This window comes from Aethalodelphis obliquidens, unplaced genomic scaffold (genome assembly GCF_003676395.1).
Source record: "Aethalodelphis obliquidens isolate GAN/ISIS:26980383/991018 unplaced genomic scaffold, ASM367639v1 scaffold23, whole genome shotgun sequence".
Classification (NCBI taxonomy): domain Eukaryota; kingdom Metazoa; phylum Chordata; class Mammalia; order Artiodactyla; family Delphinidae; genus Aethalodelphis; species Aethalodelphis obliquidens.
In genome coordinates this window covers 6,962,021-6,985,624 of record NW_020837967.1, presented here as the reverse complement: position 1 = coordinate 6,985,624, position 23,604 = coordinate 6,962,021, and the positions used below count along the sequence as shown (strand labels likewise).

The window sequence follows — 23,604 nt, the reverse complement described above, 5'->3', positions numbered from 1 at the left end:
AACATCACTTAAATGCTTACAGTGTTAGAAAACAAGGCTGGAATTTAATGAACCAAGCAAGTAACGTTTAAATTAGGAAAAAACCCAAAAGAATAAACACAGAATAGACAGGGTAAAAAAAAGAATGTGAAATTAGATAAATAGAAAAACACACAATAGAGAACTAAATTTCAAAATTTATTGTTTTGAAAATGCTAATAAAATTGACAAACTTTTGGCAGAACTAATCAAGAAAAAATAGACAAACAATATCAGAATGAAAAGGGAAACATAAGTATAGATGCCACAGGTATTGAAAGGGGGTATTATAAACAATTTTATGCCAGTAAATTTGAAAAGATAGATGAAATGGACAAATTCCTAAGAGAAGATCTCCTTAAAACTAACACCACAAATAAAAGAAAAAATCTGAATAGTAATATAATCATTAAAGAAAATAAATCATTATATAAAAATCTTACAACAAAGAAAACAGCACATCCAGAAAGTTTTACTAGAGAGTTTTATGAAACATTCAAGGAACAAATAACTCTAAGTTTACACAAACTTCTGCAGAGAAGAGAAAAAGTAGAAACAAACTCATCTCATTTTGAGGCTATTAAAACCTTGATGCCAAAACCCAAGAATGTATAAAGAAGAAAAAATTATAGGCTGCTGTCATTCATGAACACAGATACAAAAAGTCCTAAACAAAATTATTAGTAAGCTGGATCTAGAAAGCAAATAATGACCAAGATGACTTAATCCCAAAAATGCAAGGTTGGAATAACGTTGATTTTCCAACATACAGTACAACATTAATTGATTAAAGGAGAAAAGTCATACAGTCATTTCAATAGATGACAAAAAGCATTGGACGAATTTAATATTATGCATAATTTAAAAATAAACTTCACAAATTATGAACTTTTTAAATCCAATAAAAGATATCCATAAAAATTATAGCAAACATCATATTTGATGGCAAAATATTAAAACCACTCCCATTACCACCATCCCATCCTCTATTCTATATTGTATATTAAGTCATAACCCACATATAAGGCAAGAAAAAAAATGAATAGGGATTGAAAAGGAAGATGTTATTATTCACATATAATTACAGTCTTTGTAGAAAACTCCAAAATTCTGTCAAATTATTAGAATCAGTAAGAGTTTAACAAAGTCACTGGGGATAAGCCAATATAAAAAAAAATCAATTTCTATATACTAGCCACAAACAACAGCTAAAAAAGATACCATTAAAAATAGCATAGGGCTTCCCTGGTGGCGCAGTGGTTGAGAGTCTGCCTGCCGATGCAGGGGACACGGGTTTGTACCCCGGTCCGGGAAGATCCCACATGCCACGGAGCGGCTGGGCCCGTGAGCCATGGCCGCTAAGCCTGCATGTCCGGAGCCTGTGCTCCGCAACAGAAGAGGCCACAACAGTGAGAGGCCCGCGTACCGCAAAAAAAAAAAAAAAAAAAAAAGCATAAAATTGTACTTTCATGGTAGTGCAGTGGTTAAGAATCTGCCTGCCAATGCAGGGGACGCAGGTTTGATCCCTGGTCCAGGAAGATCCCACATGCTGCAGAGCAACTAAGCCCGTGCGCCACAAATACTGAGCCTGTGCTCTACAGCCCGGGAGCCACAACTACTGAGCCCACATGCCACAACTACTGAAGCCCGTGTGCCTAAAGCCCGTGCTCAGCAGCAAGAGAAGCCGCCGCAATGAGAAGCCCGCGCACCGCAACGAAGAGTAGCCCCTGCTCACCGTAACTAGAGAAAGCCCACGTGCAGCAACGAAGACCCAATGCAGCCATAATTAATTAATTAATTAATTAAAAATAGCATAAAATAAAGATGTATATATGTATATATACATTATATTACTTGGGAAAAGATTTAACAAAAGATGAACTCCAAGAATAAGCAAAAACAAGGTAAACATTTTACAATGGAATACTGTTCATCAGTCAGAAGCAATCAATTGGACGATGGTGTGGATGGATCTTGAAATGTATGGAGTGAAGTTATAATTAGAGTCTTAGCACAATCCATGTGTATACATTTAAAGCACACACAGCCCTGTATTTTACATCCATAACCAGGGACACATCCCAGTGGTGCGGATGGGTGGGTGGGGGCGGGGCACACATCGACTGTACTATAGTCTACACCTGGTCTGCTCCACCACACTGTTTTCTTACACACCTCTTACTGCCCGAAAAACAATAAGGAAGATTTCCTGCAGGTTTGAATAATAATGATTTATCAGATCATTTTATCACCTGGGAAACTGTGAAAAGTCCAGATCTCAGGAGATGACACAGGACAAATGAGTTTGGATTTAAAGAGAGAAGCAGAGGAGACACCCATAATCTAGAAACCCTGGGGCAATTTAGGAGGGAAACGCTGAAGGCGGTCTGGCTTAACTAGGAAGGAGAAACCCTGAATTTAAACTTTTCTTGGATCATAATTTAGCTCAAAATTAGCCAGGGAAAGGTTGACCAGATCCAATTTACCTAAGAATCTAAACTGGAACAAATAGATAAGTTCCCTTACATTCAACTACTAAGCTTTGTCCCACTTGGTGGGGGGAAGGGAATCGCGTCTTCTGAGACTTAGATTCCCTGCAGACATGCTAAACAAAATCACAAGGGTGATTATTGTCTTTGCAGTTCTGAACACGAAGGGGAAAATGATCCTCCTTAACCAAGTGATGTGGAACTAATTTTGCTTAGCATGTCTGCGTTACACTTTAGAAAGAGAACTGCTCCAACTCACAGCCAAGGCAAACGCTTCACAAAAGAAAAGAAAGGTTGGGTCTTAGGGTTCTGAACCCCGTGGGCTATGATCCAGGCTTAGAGACCCCGACTCCTGTCTAGACACCACTATGAACCACCACAGCTACGGTACAGTCAGCAGAAGCACAGCTTAGCTGGGAAAGGAGAAGAAATGAACTTTTTAAAAACACCCCCTTCCCATATTGGGCCATCCACAAGGGCCAGACCCATGTGCAAACCTACATCCCACTCTTTCATCATCTCATTCTCCATTCATAGGAACGTTGGGAAGATCTGTTCCCAAACCTAGAAAAAGAATCTTAGGACAGAAATTACCTTGAAGACTATATCCTGAGAAATCCCAATATGATGATTTAACGGCCAAGCCGCTTTCAAAAAGATATGTTCTTCTTGACCTTCAAGGACATTAAAAATGAAGGAGCTTCCCCGTGGGAACTGTTTCTGGGTCATCACAGCTCATTACCACTCATGGGCTTTTCCTATGGTTAAGCAGTGGGCGAAAGTAAAGAAAGAGCCATTTTTCATGGAATGTACACAATCTTAGATGAAATAATCAGAAAACACAAAATAGCCATTGTTGGCCTTAATGCTGGCAGCTCTTGACAACCTTTGTTTGTCTGAACATGTACTGATGTACTTTGCTCTGATTTACACAAAGAAGACAGGGGTCCTACTTTAATAGCTTTCTGTATCTTCTATAGTTTTCTGTCTAGTTCTCTGCTCATTCCTGTTTTTATGGGAGTGATGTGCATTAACAAAAATGAGTTTTAGGGTTTCCCTGCTGGCGCAGTGGTTGAGAGTCCGCCTGCCGATTCAGGGGACACGGGTTTGTGCCCCGGTCCACATTGCCGTGGAGAGGCTAGGCCCATGAGCCATGGCCGCTGAGCCTGTGCTTCCGGAGCCTGTGCTCTGCAGTGGGAGGGGCCACAGCAGTGAGAAGCCCGCGTACCGCAAAAAAAAAAAAAAAAAAAAGTTTTATAATGAGAAATTACCTAGAAAATGAAGCTGTAATTGATGCCAAGACTCTTTTATACTGTTTTATTAACCTAATCCATAAGTTAAAAGGAAACGGAGTCCTGATATTCTTTCTTTTCTACTATTCGACTTAATTACGGCTTGAATAAAATTCTTAGACTAATCATTTCATTTCTCCCCCTAAAAATAATTTATAGATGAACTCCATAGAAATGATTGTGCTCTAGTTATGACAACACACCTGATAATGCAACACAACTCTCAGTCCCACCTCCCATTTCACACATAAAGGACAGTCTCTGGCCCCTCCCATCCCTCTCAGTACCAAAGATGCACATTTAGACCCAAATGTAAAGAACTGACCGGGTAGGCAGGTAAAAGTTGTTTGGGGTCCTGTAGTTCATTTTCTTCCAAGTTTTCTGCCCTCAAAAACTGTTAAAAATAAAACAGGGCTTCCCTGGTGGCGCAGTGGTTAAGAATCCGCCTGCCGCCAATGCAGGGGTTTGAGCCCTGTCCGGGGAAGATCCTATGCCGAGGAGCAACTAAACCCATGCACCACAGCTGCTGAGCCTGCACTCTAGAGCCCGTGAGCCACAACTACTGAGCCCGTGTGCCATAACTACTGAAGCCCTCGCGCCTAGAGCCCGTGCTCCACGAGAGAAGCCACCTCAATGAGAAACCCACGCACTGCAATGAAGAGTAGCCCCCTCTTCCGCAACTAGAGAAAGCCCGCGCACAGCAACGAAGACCCAATGCAGCCAAAAATAAATAAATAAAAATTTAAAAAATAATAATAATTAAAAAAAAAAGATTCAGTGCAACATTCACCAGTGAATTGCAAAGACCTAATTAACCTTTCTGAAATCCTGGATTCCTTTTGGGACCACAGGCCTATCAAAGTGGGCACCGTTTTTGTTTTCCTAACCAATCCTGCCAAGGAGCTGTAAGAACATAGGGCTTTAAAGTGTGTCTGGAATCTGGCCTAACCTTGTCTCTTCACACTTATTGCCACAATAGGAACCCTTTTATCCAGCCGGGTCTCCTTCATGCTCTGCTCGGGTGTGAGCCACGTTTGGACTGCTTCCCCGTCCCTCTCCTCTCCATCCTCAAAGCCTGGCTCATGAAGGATGGCAAACCCCATCTAGTCTTCCTTCAGAATGCTGCCCTTCGCCTGGCTCCTCCAGTACTGCTTACTTTCCACCACTTTTTAACCACATGATGCCACCTTTGTCCCTCTGATACAACTCATCACATCAGATTTCATTATGCTCGTAATTCCTTTTCCTCAGTTAGACTAGACTTGCAGGCAAAGCTCTCTCTCTCTTTTTTTAAAACTATAGCCACAGGATTTTGGAAAATATTCATCCCAAAATATTGACTTAGTATTTGTTACTTAACCAAAATTTATGTTTTATTTATTTAAAAAAAATTGTATGGAAGTACAGTTGCTTTACAATATTGTGTTAGCTTCAGGTGTACAGCATAGTGATTCATATTTTTTGCAGATTATATTCCATTATAGGTTATTGTAATATAATGGCTATAATTCCCTGTGCTATACAGTACATCCTAGTTGCTTACCTATTTTATGTGTAGTAGTTTGTATCTGTTTATCCCATACCTCTAATTTGTCCTTGCCTTCCCCCCCCTCCCCTTTGGTAATCATGTTTGTTTTCTATTTCTGTGAGTCTGTTTCTGTTTTGTATATACATGCATTTGTATTATTTTTTAGATTCCATGTATAAGTGATATCATATAGTATTAGTTTTTCTCTGTCTTATTTCACTAAGCAAATACTCTCTATGTCCGTCCACACTACGTCAAATGGCAGTATTTCATTCTTTCTTATGGCTGGGTAATATTCCATTGCATATATACCATGTTTTTTTAATCCAGTCATCTGTTGATGGGCACTTGGGTTGCTTCCATGTCTTGCCTATTGTAAATAGTGCTGCTATGAACACAAAATTTATATTTTAAAACTCTAAAACCATGAGAGTATCCTTAAAACAGACCTTTGATGTAGAAGAAAAGTTTGAACACATAGGAGTCGTTTCAGACATGTTAACCTTGTTGCAGTAAGTGTCCTTTATCCTTCTATCATATTCAGAGACCAAAGCCTTGAAATTTATGAGAAATTACTCTCAGTCAACCTTTATATTCCAATCAAGGGCAAATGTGGAGCAGGAGGGGAGTAACTTTAAACACAAATAATGATCTGTTAAAAACTTGGCACCAATAACATCAGACACACTATGCCAGTAATGCTTCCTGATATTAACATGTGATAAGTATCAGGATGAATGCACACACGTGTACATCGACAGGTGTAACCATGACCAACATTAACTTCTAAAATGGGCCTCTACACAAATAAACAGCTGAAGTAAAATAAATAAGTAGTAACTATTCTTTAGTATGGGCTCTTTCTCCATGTGCAGAAAACAAAAGCCTTGGAAAGAAAAGAATGCTTCCAAAAAATACTCACTAAGCAAACTAGCAAACTAGAACTGGATCCCAGCACAGAACATCAAAGGGAAATCTTTTTCAGGTGGAGGCTGGTTGTTTCTGGGAGAGCTGGGGGCGGAGGCTTAATTTTGTCTGGCGTTTTAAACGGTTGACGTGGTCAATGGTTTAGCATTCCTTTTCCTTCGCTTTTTTCTCTGAATGGTTTTTTCCCTTACTTCTGAAAATGTCTGCTGTAAGAACTTAGGACCTTAAACTCTTAACTGGCACTGGAGGGTATTAAAGACAAACACTTCAAAGGCTGGTAGTTTTACTTCTCCAGAAGAATTAGCATGCTTTCATTTAGAGGTTTTTTTTTTTTTTTGGAAAAGCTCTTACTGAACAATGTAAAAAACAAGGTTGGTTTCAGATCTTCTCAATTGTGAATATTTTCAACTGTTAATAGGAGGCAGTAATTAATTTACTTAAGGCAGCATGCCACATGAAAGTAACTGATTCGCCTACTCATAAGCAAACACTTTCACAGCAGAGGCCTCAGCCAGGTAGGCTGGTTAACAGGCCCCAAGGGAAGACGTCTCCCACCACCAGTGTACTACCACTGAACAGAAGCTTCGGAAATCAGATTTTCCCAACGTAAATCCTCACCCGAAAAAACCCTGACCAGATTTGAGTTTTGTTACTAATAACAAAAAGTAATAACCCAGGAAGAAGCAAACAGAAAAGCATCAACAGGAGGAAAATCTAGTTACATCTGATGAAATGTTTGCAAAGGTAGACACTTCAAATTTTTATTTTTGGCTCATTTTAAAAAAATTTACATTCTGTATGCATACTGCATTTCTGGATTGTTTAACAAATTTAAAAAAAAAATCAAAGGAAAAGTCCCAGGTTAAGTTGCTCTTGTTTCGTTAAACAAGCTTGTGTGCTTTCTCTTTATTTATTCAGCAAATGTCACCAGAGCACGCACTATGCCCTACTCCGGGGCGCTAAAATGTAGACCTCCTTACTTGTCGTAACAATTATACCTTATTGTTTTATAATGCTTTTTCTTTCTTCTGAGAAGCTCAAAAAAATTCTTAGCTGAGTTTTTCATTCCTCCTCACAGCAAAAATAAAGCTGACCGAGAGCATGTTCATCCTGCGCTGGTATTTACAACACCTGGTTAGACTGGAAGCCAAGATCTGATTTACATTTCTTATCTCAGGCTGAACAGATTTGAGTCCAAACCTGAGCGGGGCAAAGCTCCCGCAAGACCTCCTGCTGGGTCAGTCCACTGCATCAGACTTTGAACCCAGTCTTCCCCAATCTCTTTGCCAGCCGTGCATCTCCAGAGGCTCTCTCCTTCCTCTTCCCGGACACCTGCAACCCAGGAACAAAGCACTCAACTCCCTCCCTGCAAATCCAGGCCCTTGGGTGCAAACTCCTACTCCAGTTTTAATAGAGGGGTAGAGTCAAGGGGCTTTCAGAACTTTTTAAAGAAATGGGGGACTTCCCTGGCGGTCCAGTGGTTAAGACCCCGTGCTTCCAATGCAGGGGGTGCGGGTCAGGGAACTAAGATCCCATAAGGTGCGGGGCGTGGCCAGAAAAAAAAAAGAAATGGGGACAACCAGTATAAAACATAATCAGCAAGCACCTGCTGTATAGCACAGTGATCTCTACTCAGTATTATATAATAACCTATAAGGGAAAAGAATCTGAAAAAGACATATATATATATATATATATATATATATATATATATATGAATCACTTTGCTGTACACCTGAAACTAACACAACTTTGTAAATCAACTATATTTCAACTTAATATAGTTAAATTGTGGTTGAGAGTCTGCCTGCCAATGCACGGGACACGGGTTCGTGCCCCGGTCCGGGAAGATCCCACATGCCGCAGAGCGGCTGGACCCGTGAGCCATGGCCGCTGAGCCTGCGTGTCCGGAGCCTGTGCTCCGCAACGGGAGAGGCCACAACAGTGAGAGGCCCGCATACTGCAAAAGAAAAAAAAAAAAAAAACTGGAAAGAAAAAAAAAGAAAAGAAATGTGGACAACCGAATGTTTGTTGAAAAAACTGGATGACGCTAACCAACAGTTAAGATGATACTGATGTCAGCATTTCAAGGGCCTATCAGCCTCTCTGAGAGAAAGCTCAGCACCTGAAATGAATCAACAGTGGAATTTGATAATTACTCAAATTACTCAAAATTTGACAAAGACCCCTTGGCTACTGAAGCTGTCCGGCTCCTCACCACTTTGGAAAAGAAAAACAAGACTGACATGAGAATTCGGTAGGAAATACAGTATTTAACACACTGTATTTTTATGTGAATTTTCAAGTTCCCGGCAACATTCTTCTAGCGGTTGAGAAGGGAAGGGTCAGACCCCTGGCCTGCAGTTAGTAAATTGAATTGTATGAAGCTGCCATTGGTGTAGGTCAAAAATAGTTGAATATAGGTAGTTTTCTGTGGTTAACCTAACAGTTTCGGAACTGAATTGATAATTAACATTGTAAAAAAGCGAAGTGTTCCTTGAAATGCAATTTTGGTTGCAGTATGGCTTTATTACACATTGATACTAAAATGCTTTTCCTCAGATGATACCTCTGAAATCACAAAGGAATGAATAGGGGGGAAAATACACAACAGGTTCACCTCACACACACTTTACAGACAATCTGACTGATGAAGTGAAGCTGCCTGTATCAGCAGGAGCTCAGACCACAAATTCATTGGTTCTCTAGTACGTGTGGAGGACAAGTTATATGAGGAAACTGAGGTCAGAAAGAGTTGGATTTAGGCTTCAGATTTCCACTCCAGAAGAATGCTTTTCTGGACTTTTTCTGCACCAGAACTTCTATTCAACATTGGACATTTTCAGCGCCATCCCCTTGTCTGTACTGTCTTATCTCCTTCATCTTTCTGTCCTTCCTTCCTCAACCCTCAACCCTCCGCTCAACTCGGATTATTGCCTCAGTGTACAAATGTCTCGTCCACAGCAGAACACAGGCCACTCGTGACCCATCAGCGGTTCATGCCCCCAAACTCAAGGCTAAACTTTTCGGCATGATGAGCAAAGCCACGGTTCTACCATTCTTACATCCCACTATCCTGCCCTTCTTGGCCCGGTTCCATTACATCCTCCTGAAAGAAAGGGTACCTCTATCCTCCGCTCCCTGAAGACCTGTGGGCCTCTGAGATAGACTCCCACTTGACACCTATATCTCTGTTACTAGATCACAAGATTCTCGAAGGTGGGGACCACACTCATTGACCTCTATATTCCCAGTTGTGCCCAGCACGGAAGGAACTTAAATGTTCACGAAAGCTCTTCAGACCCTCTGAATCTTCACAGAAAATGTCAAATGTGCCATTTTAGAAAACAGCACCTGACCAAACTCACGTGTCTAGTATAAAAGAGCACAGGCATCTTTTTCTTTTCCCCACACAAGATAATTCCTTTAAGTTTTACAAAATAAACTATTTTACACACACTCATTTGTAAGGGAGAGCTGTGGTGAATCATGAATGTATAACCTCCAGTTTCAAGGTCTGAGAGGGCCTGAGAAGTAATTTAGTCCTGCCCCCAGTTTTACAGACCAGGAAACCGAGGTCCACAAAGGTAAAGTGGTGAACCCGATGGTTACACGGCTATTTGGTATTGAAACCTCTGGTGGAGAGAGTTAAGTACTGCTCTTTTTCCCTATGCCAGGCTCTATGAATCAGTTAGTTTAAAAAAATAAAATGTAACCTGCAAACATCCAAAAGAGAAGCGTATGAGGAGTAGTAGGTTTATATCTCCAATGACGACTCAGTGATCAGCACATGGCAGGTGGCCCAACAGCCTACAAATACTGCTGAATGAAGAGACGAACAGCCCAGGCCTTCGGACCAATAACTAAAATAGGTAGAATATTAAATACTAAAAAAGCACTAGTCAGACAACTGGTCTCCTGGAAGGAGCAGCAGAAGCCGGAAAGAGAGAAAGAAACAAAACCAAAACAATAGAATGCGGGTTGGAGAAGGTACATACTATACAAACCAAGTCCTATAAAAATAACTATACTTACATGCAAGATGCTGGTGATATAAAAGCTAATACAAAAGAGAATCAAGTCCTTGAATAGACCTGTCTCCAAAGAAAATCTGGAAGTGGGCAACAAGCCCATGAAAAGATGCTCATCATTATTAGTCATTAGGGAAACACAAATCAACACTTCAATGAGACACCACTTCATGCCCATTGGGGTGGCAATAAAAACAAAAACATGGAAAATAACAAGTGTTGGTGAGGATGTGGAGAAACTGGAAACCTCCAACATTGCTAGTGGGAATGTTAAATGGTGCAGCTACCGTGGAAAAAAGTTTGGTGGTTCCTCATAACTTCACTACTCACAATAACCAAAAGGTGGAAATGACCCAATGTCCATGAGCTGATGAGTGAATAAGCAAACTGTGATACATTCCTACAATGGAATATTACTCAGCCATGAAAAAGAATGAAGTACTGATTCATGCTACAACATGGATAAATCTTGAGAGCATCATAAGTGAAAGAAGCCAGACATATGTTGTATGATTCTATTAACATGAAATATCCAGAAAGGCAAATCCATAGAGACAGAAAGCAGATTAGTGGTTGCCAAGGCTGGAGCAGAGGGGAAATAGGGAGTGACTGTTTAATGGGTATGGAGTTTCCTTTTGGGGTGATGAAAAAGCTCTGGAACTGGATAATGGTGATGGTTGCAAAACATTGTGAATGTACTTTTTTACACTTTAAATATGTGCAGTTTATTGAATGTCAATTATACCTTAGTAAAGATATTTGAAAGAAAATTTTTAAAAATGGGAAAAGACATATCAAGCAAATATTAACAACAGCAACAATTAAAAGATCACTTCTGGTTATACTACATCAGACAAAATAGACTTTAGGGCAAAAATCCTCACTAGTGATAAAAGTAACTATGTTATGATAAAAATTCAATTCCTATTAGACATTGCATGTCTAACAATATAAATTTACAAATGCATACTGTTAGATATTAAAATAGAAAGCTGTTTATACAAATAGTCTCAGAATATTTTTTAGCTCAAATACAAGGAGATATGGACAAAGATCCCATTCTAGTGGGATCTTTCATATACCTCTCTCAATTACTGACATGTTGAGCAGACGCAAAGTTAGTGAGGAATGATGCAATTAATAAGGTTCATTTAACGGATATCTGTAGACCTCTACAGAACAAAATGAAAGAAAACACTTTCTTCTCAGACACATATAATGTGAATATACTTAATGCCACTGATTTGTACACCCTAAAATGATAAATTCAATGTTGTATGTATTTTACTACAAAAAAAAAAAAAGAGAGAGAGAGAGAGAACCAAGTGTTTCCAGTGGTAGGGTCTTTGGAAATATCCAGTCTGAAGATACGAGTTCGTAAGGAGCAATCACATCCCTAACCAATAAGGCAGAATGTTCTGCCCTACACATTCCTCTACTACCGATCCCGACTGCACGGATTTTAAACCCAGCACCTACTTTCTCAAAACAAGATTCAAGATTAATGCTGCGGGTCTGGGAGGGGGACAACGGAGTTACTGAGAAGTGCAGCTTCAGGGTGGTTCTCTACAGAGGTGGCTACAGTGACTGCACTGTACTGACGCCACTGTGTCAATGTGAACAGATGCTGGACCCACTCAGATTCAAGAGGGGAAGGCTGCAACGTCCCAGGGGTAGAGCTGCCCAGCCCTTCCTCCTGAGAACACACAGGGAGCGGGGAAGCCACCAACACTGCCACCAGAGAGGGCAGTGGAAACTGAAACAAAAAGCCGCCCTCCGCCAGTGATGGCAGCGGCTCAGGTTCTGGGATGCTTCTAGGATGCCACGGCACTACTGGCGGCCATCCACAACCAGGCGGATAAGACGCACTTGAACTCTTGTTCCAGAGGATGCCCTGTTCTCAGTTCTGCTCCACCCAAGCCTTTCCCCTCTCTCCCCCCAGGCTTCAAGGCTCAGCTCTCTCTCCTGTAGTTACTTGAGATGATCTTGACAATCAACACAGGGTGCCAACCACAGGCTCCTAAGGTGTCTGAGAACTTTGGAACCAGGGCCAGGTGTATCTTCAGCTCCTGATGAAGGCTTACTCGATCTAGTTTTAATCTGTTTGGGCCGTGTGGCTGTTATCTAGATGTGTCTGTATGTCCCATGACTAGTTCAGCACTCAGCACATTGTAGGTGGTCAAACAGGCCTGAAAATACTGCTGAATGAATTAATGAACACGCAGGGCCTGCACGAAAACAAGCAAATCCCGCCCTCCGCCACAAAGGGAGCCATCGTGGTGTCAAACACCCGCATGTTTTCTTAAAAGCATCTCTCCTCTTTCCAGCCTTCTCTAAATTATCTGATTTTGGCTTTCTGATTTCTAGTAATGGAGAAAATGTGTTACTTTTAAATTATCAGCATCCAAAAATTTCCCCCCCCAAAATGTAAAAAGGCTCTGAAGTGCTGTTACCAAGGCATATACCCCGTCCTTAAAAATGGCTATTACTGGTCTGAGCAAGAAAATACACAAGATTCCATACATACACTGTCAACTTTGGCAAGAGAGATTTTAGACAACTTCCACCCTTCCCGCCCAATCCCAAGTAAACAGGGCATTTGTTTGTATTTCCACATTGGCCTCATGAACCAAAATACCTCCTCCACCTAGAAAAACAATCTGTAACATTCAGACACTGAGCTTTGAGGGCAGACTTTTCAGTGCATGCTAGAGCAGTAAGAATGTAGTGCTTAAAAAAAAAAGTAGAAAAGCATCTTTAATAAACTTAGGTTCTCCTGTGAGCATTTCCCTCACGTTTACACTTATATCTGATTTGGTGTTTCTATATCTTTCAGAAATATAGATTTAAAAAAAAATTGTTCTGCATGAAAATTGGAGCCAGAGAAACCTTCTTTCTACAGTCTCCAGAAACAGACCTGAGTGTTCTACTGTGTTTAGGGGGAAAAGACACAAAAATCATTTTCCTTTACTCTAAGTTTTCGCTTTGCACCAAGTAGGTCCTGGCAAAGAGTTAAATGTTTTCTGATGTTAGTTCCTGCGGTTTAAGAAAAAAATAAAAAATAAAAATATAAAAGGCTAGGTGCTTAAATTTAGACTCCGTAAAACAATACTGGGAAACTTTCAAAACTTTGGAGAAATTCTGGAGTTTATTTTATTTGCATCACATCGGCCACATCGCCTCTTTTTATAATCCCTCCCTCCCCTGCTCACCGGCTGATCCTACACGTTCCCGCGTGATTCAGTTACCTGTTGGGGGTCAGGGGTTGGGGAGCGGGGTTGGGGACGAAAATCTACTGGTCACTTTGCGCAGGACCCAAGTTCAACAGGTGGCTTCGGCCACCTCCTGCCAATATGAGGCTCCCGCCCTCCTCTCCTTGGGGGATGGGACACAGCGCCCTGGGAATTCGACGGCTGCGGCGGCAATTGGTGCTCCGGGGAGGGCGGTGGGGACAGGGCAGGGGTGTTGGGACAACCCGGACCTCTCTGCGCGTAAAGCAAGAATCGTGCCATGGACCACCTTCGCCCGCCGCCAGGACAGCCTCGGAGTCGGAAAGCCTCGCGTCCTCCCCACCGCCCCCGAGCCGGACGCACGCGGACCCCCGTGATCCCGAATGAGGCCCCGGGTTTCCCGGGTGGGAGGCCACCGGGTCGACGACGGCCCCTCGGACGGCGCCAGAGCCTTTCCTAACTTCCAAGGGACGCGATGCGGAGGAGCGGGAGAGCAAGCAGAAGAGATCCCCGCCGGGAGGGCACCCGCAGGGACGCGCGGGAAGCGCAGGCAGCCGGCTCACTAGCAAAGGGGCTCGCCCTTCCCGCCCTGGACCCCACCAGAGCCCCGATCTCCCCCGACCGGCTGCAAACGTCGCCCCACTCACCGACGTGCTGGACAAGGGGATCGGCTGCCAGGACGCCCTCCCGCCCTCCGACCCTGTCCGGGATCGAGAAGCCCGCACTCACCTCGCAGGAGTCCCGCAGGAGCCCACCCGGACCGCAAGCGGGAGCCGAGCCCTAGCGCCGCCCGTTCGCCTGTCCGCCCGCGCGCGCCTCGCAGACCTTCCAGGGCCACCCCGCCGCGCGCTCGCTTACGCGCGCTCCCGCCGCGCGCGCTCGTGCGTGCTCCCGTCGGGGTCTCGGCTGCTCCCTCCCCAAACTCACACGGCGCGCGCCCGGGGCATTTAAAGGGACAGGCCCCCGCGCCGGCGCTGCCCCGCAGCCGCCTCTCGGTGTTGGTGCGAGGTTTGAATTGGGGACGATCTGAGGAAACTCCAGCCCCATATCTGAGTTAAACACTCGGAGGAGAAATAGGGATTTGCATTCGAAGCTCTGAATAAGACGGGACATTTTTTTCCCCTCCTCGGTCAGTTTTGAGAGGTTATTTTACATTTAATGACAATAATAACTACCACGTATCGAATTCTTATTACCCTTGGACAAGGCATTTAACACACACACATTATTTCATTCAATCCTTAGAACCCCCAATTTCTTATCCCCATTTTACAGAGGAGGAAAACTGAGGTTCAGAAAGGAGAGGAAGCTCATCCAAGAGGTTTTGATCCCATTCCTTGGTGCCATTTCTTCTTTATCACCATGGAAATATCCACTGAGGTTAATAGCTGGTTGTGGAAGGCTTTTGTAAGTTGGTGGAAGTTAATGTTACCGGTGTTTCCATGGGGTGGGACAACTCTGTAGGAAAGGAGAAAACAAGAGTTATAGGGTTTTATTAATTATAGTGTTTGCTATATACTCAAATGACAGACATAAAACCCGTATTGCAAAGTGCTGTTGGTGCTTATCCCCATTTTACAGAAAATTAAGGAAGTGGTTGGTGGCACAGGATGACTGAGTCACTGGTTGGCACTCGGGGCTGAGCCCCAATTCCTTATATCATTTCTTTGCTCTCCCCAGGAGGAGATACCTGATTAAAGGGAAGAAAACTTTTTCACTAATAACATATTGGCCTCATCTAACTCCCTGCATCTTTAATTAATGTTTACAAAGCACTTTAATCTACCGCACTTACTAGTTAATTAGGCAAGTATTATTATCCCCCTCTTTCTGAACCAAATCCAGGAGAGATTCTCAATTCTGTCAGTCCTTAATCCTCATTGAATAATGGACCTAAGCTTTCTGTTCATGTTCTTTTTTCTCTTAAATTTTGTTCCATGTAAACACTAATGCATGTATCGTGAATTGGCTTAGTAAAAGTTAAATAGTATTAAATAGCCACAGGCGAGAGTAACATAGGCAGCCCCTGTTTTCCACAAATTCAGATAAAGAAAAAAAGACATAAGTGCTTCCCAGAATTATTTTTCCTTTTTAGTAGTGTTCTTTTCGCTTGGTTAAGCTTTTATGATGTATAAACATATGTGTAGCTTAGTTTTTTAGCTTTAAAATTTTTAATGTACACATTATCTTGTGTGTACGAATTAAATTTTACACGGTATCTTTTCTTCCAGGTGAAGAGGAGATAGGGAAGAAGAAATTGAAGTATGATGGGATTAGGAAGGAAGAAAGGGAAAAGAAAAAGGCACAAAAAGAAAAAAAGGGTGGGAGGGTGTGGCGGACAGGAAATGAACAGGGAAGAAAATGAGACTGAGGTTTCAACCAAGGCGGTAGGGGGAGGAGGCCAGCCCTGCTAGCTCGTACCTGATCTTTGTGGGAATTGCGAACAGGTGGCGCTTCCGCGGGGCCGGTGCAGACCTGGCCAGGGCGCAGCGTGAGTACCTGAGCTCAGGCTGCCTTCCAGTACCCCCTGCACCCCTGCCCAGGCACCTCTGTGCCAACTGAACCTACTCAAAGGCACTAGAAGGTGAGAAAGGACATAAAGTGAGGTAAGAAAACAAGAAATGGCTTAGAGGGGGAATTTAAAGATTGTTATTCCTAAAAGTACTTAGATAACGTCAATGGAGAAAAGAACGAAGAAACATCTGGAGGGTCTTTGGACCTGCTGTTGTTACTACTTTAAAAATCCATGAAATTGACAAAATTTTACTTTCTTTTCACTCGAATTTTTACTAAATTCTTCTGAGGTTGTTCTTTGCTAAGAAAATGCCGGTGATACATGGCTCAAAATATTAGACAATTATTCTTATTAACTCTGTGTAAGTTAAAAATTTCAAAGTAAACTTTAAAAATTTAAGCTAAACATAATTTTTGTTGTATAAAAATAATTACTGTGTAAAATTGACTTGAGAAACTGCAATATTTATAATGACCACTAGAGGGAGGTAGACAGGAAAGGAGAAAGTGGTTAGCGAGTAAGCTTCCTGAGTTTACTAAAAATTACAGCATTTTAGAGCTGAAAGAGGAGATGTCAAAAGACATGATTTTGCTTTATGCCTCTTCCACTTAGAATATGTGTAATCTTGAGCTATTTATTCTTTTTGAGACTCAGTTCCTCAACTGTACAATGAAGCTATTAACACCTACCTTGGTAGGCTAAAACAAAATTATTTTAAAGTTTACTTGAACAAGTAGCAGATAAGAAGGGTTAAGAAGATTATGAAAATGAAGAAACAGATGGAAAATTTCCCTGTTTGTTAGTTAAACAGTATAAAATAATAATTTAAAGTATCAAAATAGAATATTAGTAGATATTGAATGATATAGATAATAAAATAGGATAACCCAGAAAAAGACAGTGTTGATATACTGTAGATTTTAATATGTGATGGAGTCATCTAAAATAAATGAAAAAGGGACAGATTCTCAATAAAATGGACTTGAGAAAGCTAGTAATTTGGAAAAAAAAATCAAGTTGAGCTCATACATTTCATTATGTGTTAAAAGAAATTTCAGCTACATTAAAGAACTTTAAAACTAGGAGAAAATTTAGGCAAATATTTATGTAACCTCAAGATGGGGGAAGAAAAGAAATCAAAAAATCATAAAGGAAATGACCAGTAGACTAGATTATATAAGAATTTACAAATTGTGACAACTAAAAATATTGTGAACAAAATAGAAAACAGAACAAATCTGACAGTTCATTTTTTAAAAAAAATTTATTTGTTAATTTATTTTTGGCTGCACTGGGTCTTCGTTGCTGTGTGCGGGCTTTCTCTAGTTGCGGCGAGTGGGGACTACTCTTCGTTGCGGTGCGCAGGCTTCATTGCGGTGGCTTCTCTTGTTGCGGAGCACGGGCTCTAGGCACGCAGGCTTCAGTAGTTGTGGCACGTGGACTCAGTAGTTGTGGTTCGCGGGCTCTAGAGCACAGGCTCAGTAGTTGTGGTGCACGGGCTTAGTTGCTCTGTGGCATGTGGGATCTTCCCGGACCAGGGCTTGAACCCATGTCCCCTGCATTGGCAGGCAGATTCTTAACCACTGCGCCAACAGGGAAGCCCTGACAGTTCATTTTATCCTCAATACAAGAGTACACACACATTGATAAGAAAACTCTAATAACTCAATGAGAAAATTTCCTCAAAGAAAAAATAAAAACGATTAGTGTGTATATGTAATTATATTTTAAAGTGTTTGGATTACCCAGTAATTGAAAAAATTAAAAATTAAAATAGTAAGCAATATTTTCATCTATTAAATTAGAAAAACATTTTAAAATTCTAACATTCAGTACTGGCAGGAGTGCAGTGAAATGGGCAATTTTATATATTATAGTGCGAGCATAAGTTGATATAACTTTACTGGAAAGTGATTTTGTGAAATATTTCAAGACCCTTAAAAATGTTTATATACTTTGGCCTACAATTCCATATCTAGGGATTCAACAGAAATAATCAGAAAAGGGGAAAATATTTGTGCACTGTCTCCTTTTTCGTAATGTCAGAAAATTAGAAACAACCAAAAAATCCAAAATTAGGGGGAAGTTTAAGTGAACTATTATGCAGCTATTAAAAATCAGGTATTTTTCATGAACACAAGAAAATACCTAAATATATTGTTAAAGGGGAAAAAAGAACATTACAGAATTGTGTGTAAACTATTGCTTCAACTATGGAAAAATGCATGTATATATTCAAAAACTAGAAGGAAATATATCAAAAGGATGACAGTTACTCTTTCTGGCTGTGATTATGTGATTCTTATTTATAGTATTGTATATGTCCCAAATTTTCTGTTGTGGTTCTATATTTACTGTTATAAATCAATACAGACTAATACAAATTTTTGATACAATAAATGCCAATGTGCATAGCATAGAGTCTGGCTTATATCAAACATTCCATAAATATTTGGTAGATAATAGAAGGAGGGAAGAGAAGGAGATTGATGCATTTCAAGGATGACTTGCTAGTGAAATTTCTTGATTTAAAAAAGGAAATAATTATTCTACAAATGAGGAAATTACAGCCTGGAGGTTTTTTGGTGACAAATTTCAAGAAAAACTTTAAAAGATGATAATAAAGTGGTTCCATACTTCCTGAAAGCAAGTAGATAACATGCTACCTTGTCTGTATTCCAGGTCAATATTCTGAAGGAGAACTACATGTTGGAAGAAACAAACGTGGAAGAAAATGGTAAATAATTTTATCTGAACTCAATGATAGGAGTCTGAAAGAGAAGCTAGGTTCTAAAAAGATCCCTGAGGAAGAAGTGCTGTTCATTCAGGCTTTAGGACCTGCCAAGTGACTGACGTCCAAACAGGAAGAGAGAATGTATGGAGCCCATTCATTTTTCATCCAGAGATTGCTTGTGGTTTCTTCTGTGCCAGGTGTTACTAGGGGTAAAGTCCAGGAGATGCAACAGTGAACAGTATGGATAGGTTCCCTGTCTACAGGGAATTTATGGTCCAGGAGGGCTTGGTGGGATGCAGACAAGACTCAAATGATAAACTGGTTAGTCACCAACCATCTATTAATCCCTAGATGAAATAGAAGTGATTCTGTAAATAAAACAATGGTGAGGTGAACCGTATCCCCCCAGAGATAAGCCTGAGGACTCAGGGGTGGTTGAAATTTGTCTGAGGATAACTTGCTTCGCTTCCGCTGTTCTCTGGCTAGCTTTCGGTTTACAGATGGAGGATGCAAAGCCGACAGGGTCTTGGAAATGGCTCCAGGAACCTGTGGTGTCTGGGGAGCCGGGGACAGGAGAGCCTTGAGAAGTTTTCTGTGCAAGTGTCTTTTAACCCTGTCCGTCTTCCCACAAATTTCACTAAGGCCTCCACTCCTCACGAGTGCTTTTGGAGTGAACCTTATTCTCAGGAGATTTGAATATGGGCTGAAACTGGCCTCAGGTGGGTCTTAGGTAAGAGCTGGGACCCAATGAGACCCAGTCCTGTTTGTGTCACAGACATTTGGAAGGAGAGATGAGTACAGTGCGTTGGAATACTTAACATTTGTAGTTTGTGTTACCTTCTGCTAAGTTGAATTCTTCTAAACCCATTTCAGGTAAAAGATTTCATTATGCCAGATTTCTACATTTGAGGGCTGACTTTCTTTTTTATACAATTCTGTTGTGACCCAAGACATAACTTCTTCTTTGATGTGACCCTGAACTTAAGGATGTTAATTCCCTGATTTTGAGGGAGCAAAATGTATGTAGTGTTACAGTCAGAGAGACGGAGGAATCACTGAGCAGGGTCGTTAACCACTTAGTGGGACCGTGGAGTCCAGGTCTGTCCCCAGCTTACAGATTCAATAACTCTGTTCCCGTCAGTGCCACCTGGATGCCACCAGGTGCTCAGACAGTGGGTCTCAACTGTATTTCCAAGTTGCAGTACTGGTGGAGGAAAGGATGGGGAAAATGAAACTGGCAATCCTTTGATAAGCTTAAAATGTTTTATTTCAATTTCTAAATTGTTAAATAGGATTAAAAAAAAAAACCTCTTCCTACAGAGAATCACAATAGGAAAAGAAATCACACCGAATGCTTCTGTTCACTGGGAGTAATAAAATGTGGGATATTTTTTCCCTCTTGTACTAAAATTGCCCTGAGGACCTCTTACATTCCCCATTCAGGAAGTCACCGGGAACTAACCAGCTTCTCAGGACTTCCTGATGGTCAACACTTCTGAGCTGGCTGTACTGCCAGCTACACCCCCAGTCCCATTTCCAAACTAAGAAGAGGCTTGCAGGTCCTAAGCTTTGTGGAGATGCAGTTAATATTCATGGTGGGAGGCTGTAACAGGAGACTGGAGCGGGGCTGTGTTCCCTTTCTATCCACCCAGGACAATCTCCTTTCTAACCATCTCCAAGTCAACTGATTAGGGACTTAATTTTATTGTTTTAAAATATTTATTTATTTAGGCTGCAGCGTGTCTTAGTTGCGGCATGCGGGATCTTCCTTGTGGCATGCGAGATCTAGTTCCCTGACCAGGGATTGAAACCCGGGCCCCCTGCACTGGGAGTGTGGAATCTTAACCGCTGGACCACCGGGGAAGTCCCTGATGAGGGACTTTACATCCACAGAATCCCTTTTGCCACATAATGTGACATAATCACAGAGGTGACATCCCATCCTATCTGCAGGCTCCACTCACGCTTAGGGGGCTGGAATCTTGGGGGCCAGCTTAGAATTCTGCCTGCCACAGAGGGGAAGGGGTTCCTTTAATCCCCACAGCCAAGTCAGGGCGAGAGTCCTAAGACAATCACTCATAAAGATTGGGGTTCAGCAAAACGGGGAATTAGACTCTTGCTAGGGTGACCTCATAGTTACCCCCAGGCCACGAGGAGCTGAGCCGGGTAAGAAGGTCACAGCATTCTGGGAGCCGAGGAGTATGGCACAGTGTGTCCTTCCCACTGAGGTTTGGGGACAGACTTGAAAGGCTTGTGACCTGCCAGGCTGGAGATTTCAGAGCAGTCCCTTCCCTTGGGCTGGAAGGGCTGCAAGCTCAGTGAGCCTTGCGGGAAGATGGGGCAGCTCCACCCACCCCACTCTCCAAGTCCGTCCAAGCGTGTGGAAGGGGACCCTCCAGTTCTTGGGGCTCTATGTGCGGGAACATACATTACCCCAAGGGCAGAACAAGCAAGCTGCTGGGGGGCCGATGGGCCAGGCGACTGAGTTTGAGATGGAATGCCTAGGACTGAACCTTTAAAAAAAAATTTTTTTTAATTGTGGTAAAATATACATAGCATAAAATTTACCATTTTAACCATTTTTAAGTGTACGGTTCAGTGCTATTAAGTGTACTCACAGTGTTGTACAACCGTCGGCATTATCCATCTGCAGTACTTTTCCATTATCCCAAACTGAACCTCTGTCCCCATTAAATCCTCACTCCCATTCCCCAGCCCACACCCCTGGCACCACCGTTCTACTTTCTGTCTCTATGATTTCGACGACTCTATGGACCTCATATAAATGGAATCACACAGCATCTGTCCTTTTGCGATGACGTCTTTCACTTAGTATGTTTTCAGGTTCATCCATGTCATAATATGTATTAGAATTTCCATCGTTTTTATAGTTCACTAATAATCCTTTTTATGTATAGACCATGCTTTCTAATTCCATTCTTCTGTGGTGGACCCTTATGTTGTTTCCATGTTTTGGCTATTGTGAATAATGCTGCAGTGAATGTGGGTGCACAAAAATCTGTTCAAGTCCCTGCTTTCAGTGATTTTGGGTGCATACCCAGAGGTAGAATTGCTGAATCGTATGGTGATTCCATGTTTACCTTTTTGAGGACCCACCATACTGTTTTCCACAGTGGCTGCACCCACCTGCAACGCCTGTATGCGGGTTCCAATTTCTCCACATCTTCATCAACACTTGCTATTTTCTTTGTCGTCGTTGTTGAATGATTAGAATTGAATCTTAAATACAAAAATGAGACTGGTCTAATAACCCAAAATCTTAGGCAGATTATTAAATCTGGCCAGTCTGATCGCTGGTGGGAAATGGGGATTCAGCAGAGAGCAGCTGCTGACAGCAATGAAACCATCCCGTGCTTACATCCCCAGCAAGGTGAGAATCCTCTGTAAACCAGTTACAGGAATAGAGTTCTTTTTCTTAAAATGCTTACTAGCTTTGTAAATGATCCACGTAAGAGTGCAGCAGCCTAGGGCTTCCCTGGTGGCGCAGTGGTTGGAGTCCGCCTGCCGATGCAGGGGACATGGGTTTGTGCCCCGGTCCGGGAAGATCCCACATGCCGCGGAGCGGCTGGGCCCATGGGCCATGGCTGCTGAGCCTGCGTGTCCGGGGCCTGTGCTCAGCAACGGGAGAGGCCACAACAGTGAGAGGCCCGCGTACCGCAAAAAAAAAAAAAAAAAAAAAAAAAGAGTGCAGCAGCCTAAATACATTTACTGCCTTCTTCATTCCACCTCCATTCACTTCCTAAACCCTGGCTGTCCGGGTTCTATTCCCACGACTGTTCTGAAGCTGTCTTCTCTGAGTTCTCGTCCCAGCTTACAGGCATCTAGGAGCTTGGACTGTCCATTAAATAGAAGTATTTAATTCCCAAAGTTGAGTCTTATAGCAGAGTTCACTCTGCTCTCCTTGGGCAAAGACATTCATCACCCTGCTCTCAAATATGACTTCTATGACCATGACCTGAACAATCTTCACCTCTGGGCATTATTCATTTCATTTAACAAGCTGAGTGCCTCCCCTCACTGTGGTCAGGAACCTGGTTTTAAATTGTCTGCTGGGCATCTCATTAAATTTAAATTCATTCATCCATCCATCATCCCTGTTGGGTTGTGAAAGGTGAGGCTGTCTGCTTAGGATGCTTGAGTTGGGAGAAGTAAAGACACACACACAAAAATGTTAAATCATTCTGCATGATACAGAAACAGGAGTAATCCACTGGTATCTCAAGAAGGGGGTCGGGATCCTGAAGAAGGAAATGGAAGAGTCTAGAGGAATGGTTGTGGGGAGGGCTACCTAGAAACATGGAAGAAAACCAGGGCCTGTGGAGAGATGTGGATATAAAACATTCTTTATGTCGAAAGCGATGGGACTTGGAGAGCGCAGTGATGTCTGACGTTGGATTTGAAGTGTTTGCACACCGTGTGGTAATTCTCCCTGCTGCTCCCAAACCATGTAATGCCGGCAGTGCTTTGGGGGACGGAAAGGATCATATCCCATGATTTCAGGAAAGCAAGGACGGTTAAAGCGGGGCTGGGAGTAATGGTTTGGAGTCAGAGGAAAGCAGGGAAATCGGTGACAGTGTGGATGAGAAGGCAAACCCATGTGTTCTTGGATATGTTAGAGAAATAGATGAGAGTATTCTAGATTCAGCTGTTAATGACTGCATTTCATTTTGATATTAAGTGAAACAGTGACCTCAGGAAGTTGGAGGCCAGGGAGTTGCCTGGATTATAGCATCTTCACGAACAAGACTTGACCTGGGGCACCAGGTGCCTGTTCTTCATACATGTTAACATCCTTATGGGACCGGTGACATGTGTTTTT

General features: G+C 42.1%; 1 long non-coding RNA gene across 1 annotated transcript in view; it reads left to right on the top strand.

Moving 5' to 3' along the window:
• Positions 1 to 15,718: 15,718 nt before the first annotated feature.
• Positions 15,719 to 23,604, top strand: part of LOC113628269 (uncharacterized) — a 35,579-nt gene continuing 27,693 nt past the window's right edge. The window contains exons 1-2 of the long non-coding RNA XR_003435962.1: positions 15,719 to 16,121; positions 18,713 to 18,767. This is a non-coding gene — a long non-coding RNA (uncharacterized LOC113628269). The remainder of the gene's footprint in view (positions 16,122 to 18,712; positions 18,768 to 23,604) is intronic.